Below are 12703 nucleotides of genomic sequence, written 5' to 3' on the forward strand. Positions count from 1 at the left end.
TAAAAAAAATTTTAAAGAAAAGACACAAAACCAGAATTGGGATTCATAAATACTATCTAAAAATCTAAAATACAATAAAATAAAACAAAATAAACAAACTGAAAGACAAGAAAAACAAGGAAATATTTGCCACACATGTAACATACGATGATTCCCTCCACACATAATGTCCACGAAAAGAGTCAAACTGTAAAATATGTGAAGACATTTATTCTGAGCCAGATATGAAGGGCCATAGCCCATGACACAGCCCTCAGGAGACCTGAGAACATGTGCTCAAGGTGGCTGAACATGGGGCACAGTCTAGTTTTAGGGAGACTGAAGACATCAATAAAATACATGGAAGAGGTACATTGGCTCCATCCGGAAAGGCGGGACAACTCCGGGGGATGAGGCTGGGGCGGGGTGGGGCGGGGGTGGCGCGGGAGGCGGGATTCCAGGATTTAGGCAGATTTAAAAATTTTCTGATTGGCAATTGGTTGAAAGAGTTAAGATTATCTAAAGACCTGGAATCAATAGAAAGGAATGTGTGGATTATAAGGGGTGTGGAGACCAGGGTTTTATCATCAGATGAAGCCTCCAGGTAGCAGGCTTCCGAGCCAATAGATGGTAAATGTTTCTCATCAGACTGCAGGTCTGTGTGGATGTTAACACTGGTCAGCTTTCCCTGAATTCCAAGAGGGAGGAGGGATGATGAGGCTGTCCAACCCTTTCCCATCATGGTCCGAACCAGTTTTTCAGGTTCACTTCGGAATACCCTAGCCGAGAAGAGGGTCCATTCAGATGGTTGGGGGCGGGGGCTTAGAATTTTATTTTTGGTTTACGGTAAATAATCCTTCCAGATCCCCAAAGAGCAACAGATATGAGCAGCCTGTTCAGAGAAAAAGCCATTCAAGTGGCCAAGCCAAGGAGAAGAAATTCAACCGTACTTAGAATCAGAGAGGTGCCAAGCAGTATCGTAAACCCCCAGGCAGGAGAGCGACCCGGCCACGTGGTGAGAAAGGACACGGACCAGCCTCTGTGCTGTCACAGATGCAGCCCTTGCAGGACAAATCAGCCCTGTCCAGGAAACTTCAAAATGCCACTAGCACTTTGTTGAATGCTGGCTCCCTAAAATGTCACCAAAAACCCAAGGACAGGTCACCCCAGCTCCCTCCAGCACTCCTGGGATTTGAGTCTGATTTGAGGTAGGTCTTCCTAGGTGGGGGTTCAGTTAGGGTTGGGCCAGGACTCGGAAAAAGTAGTTTAGAATTTTGAGGCCATGGGTTCTGAGTCTGGAGGTGTCCCCCAACGGTTTCTATTGAAGAGTCAATAGGCCTTTTGGGAAGATCTTCAATAAATGATAGCTATTTGCTGCTTTATCTTCCTAGAAGCGTGAAGCTCAGGAATGAAGACGCAGGGTGGAAAGTCGTGGTCTAGGCCTGGCACGATGTCTCACTCCTGTAATCCCAGCACTTTGGGAGGCCAAGGTGGGCAGATCACTTGAGGTCATGAGTTCAAGACCAGCCTGGCCAACATGGTGAAACTCCATCTCTACTAAAAAACACGAAAATTAGCCAGGCGTGCTGGCATGCGCCTATAATCCCAGCTGCTCAGGAGGCTGAGGCCGGAGAATCACTTGAACCCAGGAGGGGGAGGTTGCAATGAGCCGAGATAGCACCATTGTACTCCAGCCTGAGTGACAGAAGGAGACTCTGTCAAAAAAAAGGGAAGGGGAGGGGAGGAGATGGGAGGGGATCGTGGTCCCATGAACAGTGAGCCCTGTGGGTGGAGTTGGCTCCGGTTCTCAGTGTGAACAAGCCCCACTGCTCCCCACTGCTCCTAACAGGGTAGGGGGCAAAGAACGTGCACAGACAGATGTTCCCTGCAGTTTTCCCATCATGAAGCTGCAGGTGAGCTAACCTGTGTGCATGCAGAGGGTGGCACTGGAGGGCACATCCCTTCTGGAAGGACACAGGATACCTCCTTCCAACGTACAGCCCTTGGTGCTATTTGTGCCTCCATTTCCTTTTCAACATAGTAACATTGGTTTAGGAGCCATTGGTCTGCCCTGCTGGAGCCCCTCAGGGGGGATGCCCGGGAGAGCCAGAGCCCAGGTGGGGTAGCCCTTGAGACTCCCGGGAGGAGACCACCCTGAGGGCAGGCTGCGCGGGAAGGCTCACTGGGCCCTGGAGCTGCCGTGGCAGAGACAGCTCTTCTGGGTTCTGGGTGAGGGTGGGTGTTGCCAACATAAACTGGGAGGGACCGTGCAGGGGACAAGGCCACAGAGGGGGACAGTGCCAGCTCCTACAGGGCTCTGCGTGTCAGACTCAGGATTGTGTCTCCTGCCCACTCAGCACCTCTAAACCTGACTCCTTCCAGCCAGCCCCCAGGCCTCCCTGAGCCTTGCTGGCATCTAGCCTGGAAGGGTGCCCCGGCCTGAACTTTTGACACTTCCTTTTCCCGGTCCACCCAGGAAGCTGCTCAAATAGAGGAATTCCTCTTTTGGAGGCAAAAAAAGAAATGAGGCCGTCCCATACGAGTGTGATCAGAAACTGCCCTGCCCCGGGCTTGGCCACAGCCTCCCACATGGGGCCTGGGGACTCCTGCCCCAAAGCAGAGGACGGGGCAGGGGTGAGAGGATGGAGGAGAAGCCACCAAGAGCAGAGCAGGTGGGGCTGTGTACAGGCAGGGCGTCCCTGGGTGCAGGGGAGATGCCCCCAGTGCTGCCCCTGTGGCACCTCACTGTGGCTTGGGGCCAGCCTGTGTTGGTAGAAGGCCCTGGCTTCCACCCACAACCATGCCAGGACACTGCCTGGCGCTGCAGGGGCTGGAAAACCACAGCTCCCTTTCCCAGGGGCCCTGGAGCCTAGGGGCGACCTCTATTTCCTGAATGTGGAAGGCAGGAATCCAGACAAGGCACCTACTTCTCGGCTGGCCACACGGGGTCCTGGCTCATGGGGCTTCCTGGCCACAGGCCACCTGGCAAAGGTATACACATGCACAGGCCCCGCCCACCGCCTCCCTGATGAGCAGTGGCTCCGCCCACCGCCTCCCTGATGAGCAGTGGCTCCGCCCATCACCTCCCTGATGAGCAGTGGGCATGGGGTCTCATTCCAGGAGTCTTTCCTCAAGGCCCATTGAGAGCCATCAGAAGACATTACTTGCAAGTGACCCTTGAGGGTCAGATTCTGGAGCTGGTCATCCAACCTCTGAGGGTCCCATCAGCCGAGAAGATGGGCAGCAACAAATCAGCTTCCAAATCCCTCCCCTGGGATGAGGTGGCCATGGAAGGTGAGGCTTTGGGGACAGCTGCACTTCATCATAAAGGCGAGAAGGGGGAAGGCAAGAGCAGAGGCCAGAAGCCACCTCCAATGAACCTCAGCACTTGCAGAGAGAATGACAAAGTTGGGGGTTTTACTGTTTGGTGCAAGATGCAGCCAGGGATGGAACATGTCTGCTAGTGGCAGAAAAGGAAGACAGAGACTGAAGCCGGAGGAGGATGCAGTGTGCGTGGCTGACTGGCAGGCAGAGGGGTCACCTAAGGAGGACTGGAGGCCCTAGGGCAGAGAGTAGCCTCCGCAGATGCCAGCAAGGAAACAGGGACATCAGCCCTGTGACCTCAAGGACGCGGATTCTGCAGTGCCTGAGTGAGCCTGGACGAAGATTCTTTCTGGAACCTCCAGGTTGGAGTCCAGCCCCACCACACCTTGACTGCGGCCTGTGGGACCCTGAGCAGAGAGCCCAGCTGAACCCACGTGACAAGAAAGACCGTAGCTAAAAATGAGTGTTGTTTTAAGCCACTACGTGTAGGGTGATTTGCTACCCAGCAATAGACGCTAGTGCAGCTTGAGGCTCTGATGAAACTGGTGGCCACGTTGAACGGGCCCACATGGCCGGGAGCTGAGGGCGGCCTCCACCAACAGACAGTGAGGAACAGAATTTGGCCAACTCCACACCAGTTTAGAAGCAGGTCCTCCCCAAGCTGAGCCTTGAGATGATTATGGCTCAGCCAAAGCCTGCACTGAAGCCTGGGAGTGACCCAGCAGCAACATGAAGCCATGCCCAGACTCCGAAACAGAAACAGTGATGCAGTAAGTGTGGGCAGCCACAGGATACTGACTGACCGCAGGGCGTGAGCAGACACAGAACACTGGGTACTGATGGGACACCAGATGACCATGGACAGACCCTGGGTAGCACGGGACATGGCAGACCATGGAACCTGAGCTCCCATCCCACCCTGGGTACCATCCGACCCACTGACCTGTCAGCAGAAACTGCCAGGGACCAGAGTGTGGCCTCTCTTCACTGCTGCCCTCCCTCACCAGAGTGCCTCTAGGAGACAGACTTGAAACTTCACCCCGGCCCATGGAGAGGGATCTGGGGAAGGTCCTGGAGAAAGGCCTCACAGCAGGGGTCCAGTGTGCCCAGAAAAGAGGCAGTGGTGTGGGAGCAGGTGCAAGGGCCCCATCTGATCCCTGGATCACAGTTCAGGAGTAATTTCTTGAAGTCAGCAGCTCCAGTGGCAGCCTGACAATTCCTCAGTTTAGTGGCAGCATTACTGTGGGTGGAGGTCATCCCTGGAGGCTGTCTCTGGTCACACATTGAGCCCTGATCCTAGTTACACACTGATCCCAATCCAAGTCACAAGCTGAACTCTGACATTTGTCACATGCTGAGCCCTGCTCCCAATCACACACTAAGCCTTGATCCTGGTCACAAGCTGAGCCCTGACATTTGTACATGCTGAGACCTGCTCCTAATCACACACTAAGCCCTGATCCTAGTCACAAACTGAGCTCTGACTTTTGTTACATGCTAAGCCCTGCTCCTGATCACACACTGAGCCTTGATCTTAGTCACAAGCTGAGCTCTGACATTTGTTACATGCTGAGCCCTGCTCCTGATCCTGATTACAAGCTCAGCCCTGGCATTTGTTATGTGCTGAGCCCTGTTCCTGATCACACATTGAGCCCTGATCCTGAATACAAGCTGAGCTCTGACATTTGTTACATGCTGAGCCCTGCTCCTGATCACACACTGAGCCCTGATCCTCACAAGTTGAGCCCTGACATTTGTTACATGCCAAGCCCTGCTCCTGATCACACACTGAGCCCTGATCCTAGCCACAAGCTGAGCTCTGACATTTGTTACATGCTGAGCCTGAAAGGAGCTGGGCACATTCCTCAGCCCCGGGCTCAAAACTCCTAGCACAAACGCATCCCATCCTCCCATCCCATCACCATATATCTCTCAAACTCCCTGAGCTCAGTACAAACACCACCTGGAAAGTCTCCAATAAGGAGACAGCCATTCAAGGTTACTGAAAGCGCAGGAGCCAAAAGAATTTCTTTGTTCCCCTACAACTTTCGGGCTATAAAAAGCAAACGCTCGCATTGTTCGGGGCCCTCTTGTATACTGTGTAAAGGAGGGACCAAGTTCGAACTTGTAGTAAAGATCCTTGCCGCTTGGCTTTGACTCTGGACTCTGGTGGTCTTCTTTGGGGAACAAACAGTCTGGGCATAACATCTGGGGGCTCGTCCGGGATTCCCCAAGCCCACCAGACCCCTGGTCAACGGATCTGCTAGGATCGATCTACTGATAGGTGAGCTGGCTCGTCTCCGTTTGTCTGTCTGTGTCTGTGTGTCTGTTCTGAATCTGAATCTCTGACTCGCGAGGTCTGAAACTGAGGCTGGCACAGTCCTGGCAGACGCGCTATAGGACAGCCAGTGGAGACCGGTGGGAGACGTCCCCTGGCTCTCTTCTGATTTAAATTGCGATCTGAGTTGCCGGAGCGGGTTCGCGATCCGGGCAACAGTCTGAATCTGACCCCGGTCCCCGGGTGCGCGCCTGCTGTATGAATCTGACCCCGGTCCCCGGGTGCGCGCCTGCTGTATGAATTGCCCCGGTCCCCGGGTGCGCGCTCGCTGTCTGAATTGCCCCGGTCCCCGGGTGCGCGCTCGCTGTCTGAATTGCCCCGGTCCCCGGGCTCCCGGCTTCCGGCGCCGCGCTCCCGGCCCGGTCCCCGGGCTCCCGGCTTCCGGCGCGCGCTCGCGGCCCCGGTCCCCGGGCTCCCGGCTTCCAGCGCGGATTTCCTTTACAGGGATTCCAACCCACAACCTAATTCTAACCCACATTCCTTTACAAAAAGAGACACAGAAAGTGAGACTGGGGAGAAGAGAAAATAAGTGAGAGAGAGACCATAGAGATGGGAAAGGGAGAAAGTGAGAAGGGAAACCGGAAAGAGAAAGGGGAGAAAACGGCAGACGTGGAGAGTCAGAGAAAAAGACTGAGTATAAAGGAGAAAGGACACGGGATGACAGAGAGACAGAGAGAGAGAAAGCGCACGCGAATGAGATAGAAACTTAAAGAAAAGACCCTGTAATATGTCAATCAAAGATTTAGACAGAAACGAAAAGATTAGAGAGAGAGATAGAGGGAGGGAGCAGGCGGAGGGGAGGCGGGCTCGCTGAAAGGGAAAGTAACTTTAAAAGGCTGGGGGGGCGGACGCGAGGGCGCACTTCGCGGACTAGGCCCCCCCCCAGCCGCCTGATTCCACGGTGGCTTTACCCCTTCGGGAAATAAAACCCCCAGATGACACAGGAATCCCCAAGCTCCAGTACTGGCCATTCTCCACCAGTGATCTGTATAACTAAAAGGCTCAGAGTGCTCGGTTTTCAGACAACCCCAAAGATTTACTGGCTTTACTGGATAGTGTCATGTTCACCCACCAGCCCATTTGAGATGATTGTCAGCAGCTCCTCCGAATCTTGTTTACCACGGAGGAGCGAGAGGGAATACAGGTAAAAGCTGGAAAGCTGGTCCCGGGGGATGACGGTCAACCGACTGCCAACCCTGACCTCATAAACGCGACCTTTCCTCTGACCAGGCCGGCGTAGGACTACAGCACGGCAGAAGGTAGGGGACGGCTACACCTTTATCGCCAGACTCTAATGGCAGGTCTCCGGGCAGCTGCTTGCAAGCCCACTAATTTGGCTAAAATATATTCTATTCGGCAAGAAAAGACAGAGAGCCCAGCCACCTACTTAAAAAATTAATAGAAACTTTTAGACAGTACACCCCCATAGATCCAGAGGCTCCAGAAAGTCAGACAGCTGTTGTAATGTCTTTCATAAATCAGGCAGCCCCAGATATTAAAAAAAAACTCCAAAAACTAAAAGACTTGGAAGAAAAGCGGATTCAAAACCTCCTTCAGATAGCCCAGCAGGTTTATAATAACAGAGATACTCCAGAAAAAAGGCAATTTAAGGCCACTAAAAAAAATGACCAAGGTCCTGGCAGCAGTAGTACAGAAAGAACATCTACAGCCAGAGTACACCCAACCTAGGCGGCCCCCCCCGCAGGCATGATAATCTGAAAAAAAAGACCAATGTGCCTACTGCAAGGAGGCTGGCCACTGGGTAAGAGACTGCCTCGCTACTGCCCAACCCGGACCTGGACGCCCCACTCCATGACTGCACCGAGATACTAGCTCAGGTGCACGGAGTTCGAGAAGACCTGCAGGATCGCCCACTTCCTGACGCCGACCTCGTCTGGTTCACTGATGGGAGCAGCTTCATGCATCAGGGCCAGAGGTACGCTGGAGCGGCAGTGACTTCAGAGACTAAGGTAATCTGGGCGGAACCCCTGCCCCCGGGGACATCGGCCCAGAAGGCCGAATTAATAGCGCTCACCCAAGCTCTTACCTTAGGGGCAGGGAAAAAGCTGACGGTATATACAGACAGCCGATATGCTTTTGCAACAGCACATATACATGGGGCCATTTACAGGGAGCGGGGGTTACTGACGGCTGAAGGAAAAGAAATAAAAAACAAGCAAGGAATCCTAGCCCTGCTAACAGCCCTATGGAGGCCAGAAAAGTTAGCCATTGTGCATTGCCCAGGGCATCAGAAACTAACTACTCCAACTGCTCAAGGCAACTTTCTGGCGGACCAAACTGCAAGAAAGGTGGCAAAGGCTCCCAGCCAACTCCTTGCACTCCAGCTCCCTGACCCGGGCCCCCGGGACTTGCCATATTTCCCTGATTATTCAGAACAAGATCTCCAGTGGATTGACAAGCTTCCCCTGAAACAGATCCAGAATGGGTGGTGGACTGATACTAATGACCAAACCATCCTACCAGAAAAATTAGGACAACAAATGTTAGAACACATCCACCGAACCACCCACCTGGGTGCTCGGCGGATGATAGACCTGATCAGACGCTCTAAGCTCAAATTCAGACATACAGCCGAGATGGCCAGCAACATCGTGACAAGTTGCAAAGTCTGCCAGCTTAACAACGCCTACCCCCAATCCCAGGCTGCAACGGGAACAAGGCTCAGGGGAACCAGGCCCGGTATCTACTGGGAAGTAGATTTTACTGAGATAAAGCCAGGAAAATACGGGTATCGGTACTTACTTGTCTTTGTAGATACTTTTTCAGGGTGGACTGAAGCATTCCCCACCAAGAAAGAGACTGCTCAGGTTGTAGCAAAGAAAATCCTGGAAGATATCCTCCCCAGGTATGGCTTCCCCGTCCAGATAAGGTCAGATAATAGGCCGGCCTTCGTCGCTAAGGTAAGTCAAGATTTGGCTTCCATCCTTGGGGCAAATTAGAAACTACATTGCGCTTACAGGCCCCAGAGTTCAGGACAGGTAGAGAGAATGAATCGGACCTTAAAAGAGACCTTAACTAAATTGACTATGGAGACTGGCGCTAATTGGGTGGTCCTTCTCCCCTACGCTCTGTTCCGGGCCCGTAACACCCCTTACAGACTGGGCCTTACTCCTTATGAAATTATGTATGGCAGACCCCCACCCTTAGTTCCCGGCCTAAAAGATGATCTGCTCAAGTCCGAAACAGAAAATGTCTCTGAACTCTTGTTTTCCCTACAAGCCTTGCAGAAAATTCATCAAGAAATCTGGCCCAAGCTGAAGGAACTATATGAGACCGGTCCCCCCCCGCCGACACCCCATCCGTACCAGCCGGGAGACTGGGTCCTGGTCAAGCAACACCGACAAGAAACCCTAGAACCCAGGTGGAAAGGACCACTCCAGGTACTCCTAACCACACCCACCGCCCTAAAGGTAGAAGGCATCGCATCGTGGATCCACTACACCCACGTCAAGCCAGTGGACCCAACCTCTGATCTTCTGGGACCAATCACGGCGGCGGCTGAAGCACCGGACACGTGGACTGTGGACAGAGCTAGGAACAACCCCTTAAAACTCACCCTGCGCCGGCAGCATAGCTCACTGCAAACATGCAGTTAGGTAGTCTAACCCTAACGTTAGTCGCCCTAGTGGCCGCTGGAGAAATCACAAAACCAGCTCATAATCCCTTTGTCTGGAGATTCTGGCTTTATGAAAACCGAACCCACCCTGGGCAACCTCATAAGCCCGGAAAATTATTGGCCAGTGCTGATTGCCCTTCCTCAGGGTGCAACAGCCCAATTCTACTAAATTTTACTGGTTTTCAAATAGCCAAACCTATGACACCAATAATATGCTTTAAGTTTGATCAGACTAAATACAATTGTAAACACTATTGGTGGCACCAAAATGCTGGCTGTCCTTATAACTATTGTAACATCCACAGACCCCGTTATTGGGGAGAGAGAAAACAGTTAGACCCTAAATGGCCCTTCTATCGTAGACGGGATAGAGACTTTCCATATACATGGATAGTTAGAGACCCCTGGAACTCCCGCTGGACCACACCTCAACATGGGGCTGTATACTACTCCCCCTCCTCCACATGGCCTAGCAGTCACCTCTATCTGTGGCGAGGCCTAGTGCAAGTACTGCCCCTGGTCCACGGGAATATCCAACGACAGGAAAACAGACTAACACAAGACTTACGTCCTTTCTCCTGGTTAAAGTTATTACAAGAAGGACTAGAACTTGCTAACCTTACAGGACTTCATAGCCTGTCTGGCTGCTTCCTGTGCGCCACTCTAGGGCGTCCACCGCTAACAGCTGTCCCTCTGCCATGGGGATCCTCTACCTTTGCCCAAGCTAACAACCTCCGAAACCTCTCGTATGCTCCTATCCTGAACGTGCCCCTATACCTAAACCCCAGTCAGGAGAAGTTTCCCTACTGTTTCTCAGGAACCAATTCCAGCCTCTGCAGCATCACTGCAACGCCCCCTAATATCACCTTAAGGGCTCCATCAGGCATATTCTTCTGGTGTAATGGAACCTTATCTAAGAACCTACCTAGTCCTTCTGTTAATAACCTACTATGTCTCCCTATCACATTAGTTCCCCGGTTGACTCTACTAACTGCTGGCGAGTTCCTAGGGTATACCGGTAACTGGACTAGTGCTGTTATTCACCCAGACCCTAGACCAAGACCTGCACGAGCCATATTTCTCCCCCTCATTGCAGGAATCTCCCTCACCGCATCCTTCATTGCGGCTGGACTGGCGGGGGGAGCCCTAGGTCACACCCTCATAGAAAGTAACAAGTTATACCAACAATTTGCCGTTGCTATGGAGGAGTCGGCTGAGTCCCTTGCCTCCCTTCAGCGGCAGCTCACGTCCCTAGCTCAGGTAACCTTGCAAAACCGGAGGGCCCTAGACCTACTCACTGCAGAAAAAGGTGGTACATGTATATTTCTAAAAGAAGACTGTTGTTTCTACATAAATGAATCAGGACTTGTAGAGGACCGGGTCCAACAGTTACGCAAGTTAAGCACTGAAGTAAAAAACACGGCAGTTTGCTTCAGCTGCAGACCAATGGTGGAATTCCTCTATGTTTTCTCTGTTAGCCCCCTTCCTTGGACCCCTGCTAAGTCTACTATTTCTGCTTACCGTAAGACCTTGTGTTGTTAACAGAATTTTACAATTTGTTAGGGAGAGATTTGACACCGTACAACTCATGGTCCTCAGAGCCCAATACCAACCTGTAAACGCTGAAACAGAATCAGACTTATAAGACCCAAGATTGGCTCTAAAGATACCTGAAAAAAAGGGGGGAATGAAAGGAGCTGGGCACATTCCTCAGCCCCGGGCTCAAAACTCCCTGAGCCTAGCACAAACGCATCCCATCCTCCCATCCCACCACCATATATCTCTCAAACTCCCTGAGCTCAGTACAAACACCACCTGGAAAGTCTCCGATAAGGAGACAGCCATTCAAGGTTACTGAAAGCGCAGGAGCCAAAAGAATTTCTTTGTTCCCCTACAACTTTCGGGCTATAAAAAAGCAAACGCTCGCATTGTTCGGGGCCCTCTTGTATACTGTGTAAAGGAGGGACCAAGTTCGAACTTGTAGTAAAGATCCTTGCCGCTTGGCTTTGACTCTGGACTCTGGTGGTCTTCTTTGGGGAACAAACAGTCTGGGCATAACAAGCCCTGCTCCTGATCGCTACTGAGCCCTGATCTTAGTCACAAGGTGAGCCTTCCTCCTGATCACACATTGACTCTGATCCTGGTCATGTGCTGAGCTCTGACATTTGTAATATGCTGAGCCCTGATCTTAATAATACACTTATCCCGGATTCTGGTCACACACTGAGCCCTGACCCAGAAGTTCCTAGTGGAACTGAGGAGGGAAGGGTGTGGTCTTCTCGAAACACAGTCCTCCCAAAGAAAGCCAGCCCAGACCCTGGCTAGGCCACATTTTTCCACACCCCAATCAGGCAGCTGCAACTTTGCAGAAAGGCTTAGCCTGGATCTCTCCACTGGGGGTCAGGCAGAAATTCCAGGAGGAGCTGGATGCCTGGGGGCCAGGCGTGTGTTCTGGGTAGAAGGCACAGGTGGGGCCCCTGGGTTTGAGGACAGGAAGGAGCTGGGCCATGCCATGTCAGAGGAATTGGGTCAGGCCTCAAGAGGAACCCAGGGTGTGTAGGGTGGGGTGTCTAATCCAGTTAGCTGCACCCAGCATCAACGGCCAATTGCAGCGTGGCTGAGTGGCACCATGCAAAACCAGACAGGCTTGCTGCTGTTCGGCCTTCACCCAGCCCTGGCTGGGCGGCCTTGCCTAAGTCAATTACTTCTCAGAGCCATAGTTCCCTTATGCAAAATAAATGCATTAGCACTGTGCACTTCTGGAGCTGCAGTGAGGAAAAGTGAGATCCACTAGGCTAAGTCTCTGACACAAGTGGGGTGCTAGGGAATCCTGGGTGCCCCGCTCACTACCCCTGCACACTCTGCCCCCACCTAGTGCTCAGGGAGACACAGGCTCTCTCAGTCGCTGGGGCGAAGACCAGATCCCAAACAGAGCTGATCCAGCAGGAAAACCCAGGGACCCCAAAAGGGCCATGGCAAGGAGGGGGTGCGGGCAGGTGAGTGCAGTCTACCAAAGACAGAATTTCAACCAATGGGGCAGGAGAGGGAAGGGCATTCCTGGCAGTGGGAACAGCAGGAGCGAAGACCAGGAGGGGGTGGGATTTAGGCGCTCGGGCTGAAGAGCTCCAGTGTGAGTCTCAGCATAGCTGACATCATGGCCTTGATGGCCAGGGCCCAGGAAGACGCAGGCTGCTTGTCATGCATCCGTCCCCCCACCCCCACACACTACACACTGGCAGCAGCAGGACTGGGAGCAGGAGGTGGCAGGATCACAGACCAGACACAACCTGGGGAGGCTGGTGCAGGCACTCTGGGGGGATGTCCGTAGGGGGAGCGGGGAGCTGAGCTGGAGATGGCCTGAGTCATCCCAACCCAAAGTCACTGTCCCCTGTCTGAGCCCGGGGCAAGGAACTTTCCCTCAGTTT

General features: G+C 52.8%; 2 protein-coding genes across 2 annotated transcripts in view; both read left to right on the forward strand.

Moving 5' to 3' along the window:
• The window catches only part of JRK (Jrk helix-turn-helix protein), a 387231-nt gene that overhangs the window by 258672 nt on the left and 115856 nt on the right, over positions 1–12703 (forward strand). The gene's annotated exons all lie outside the window — the stretch shown is intronic.
• Positions 1–12703, forward strand: part of LYPD2 (LY6/PLAUR domain containing 2) — a 38186-nt gene that overhangs the window by 22386 nt on the left and 3097 nt on the right. The gene's annotated exons all lie outside the window — the stretch shown is intronic.

This window comes from Macaca thibetana, chromosome 8 (assembly GCF_024542745.1).
Source record: "Macaca thibetana thibetana isolate TM-01 chromosome 8, ASM2454274v1, whole genome shotgun sequence".
NCBI classification, from domain to species: domain Eukaryota; kingdom Metazoa; phylum Chordata; class Mammalia; order Primates; family Cercopithecidae; genus Macaca; species Macaca thibetana.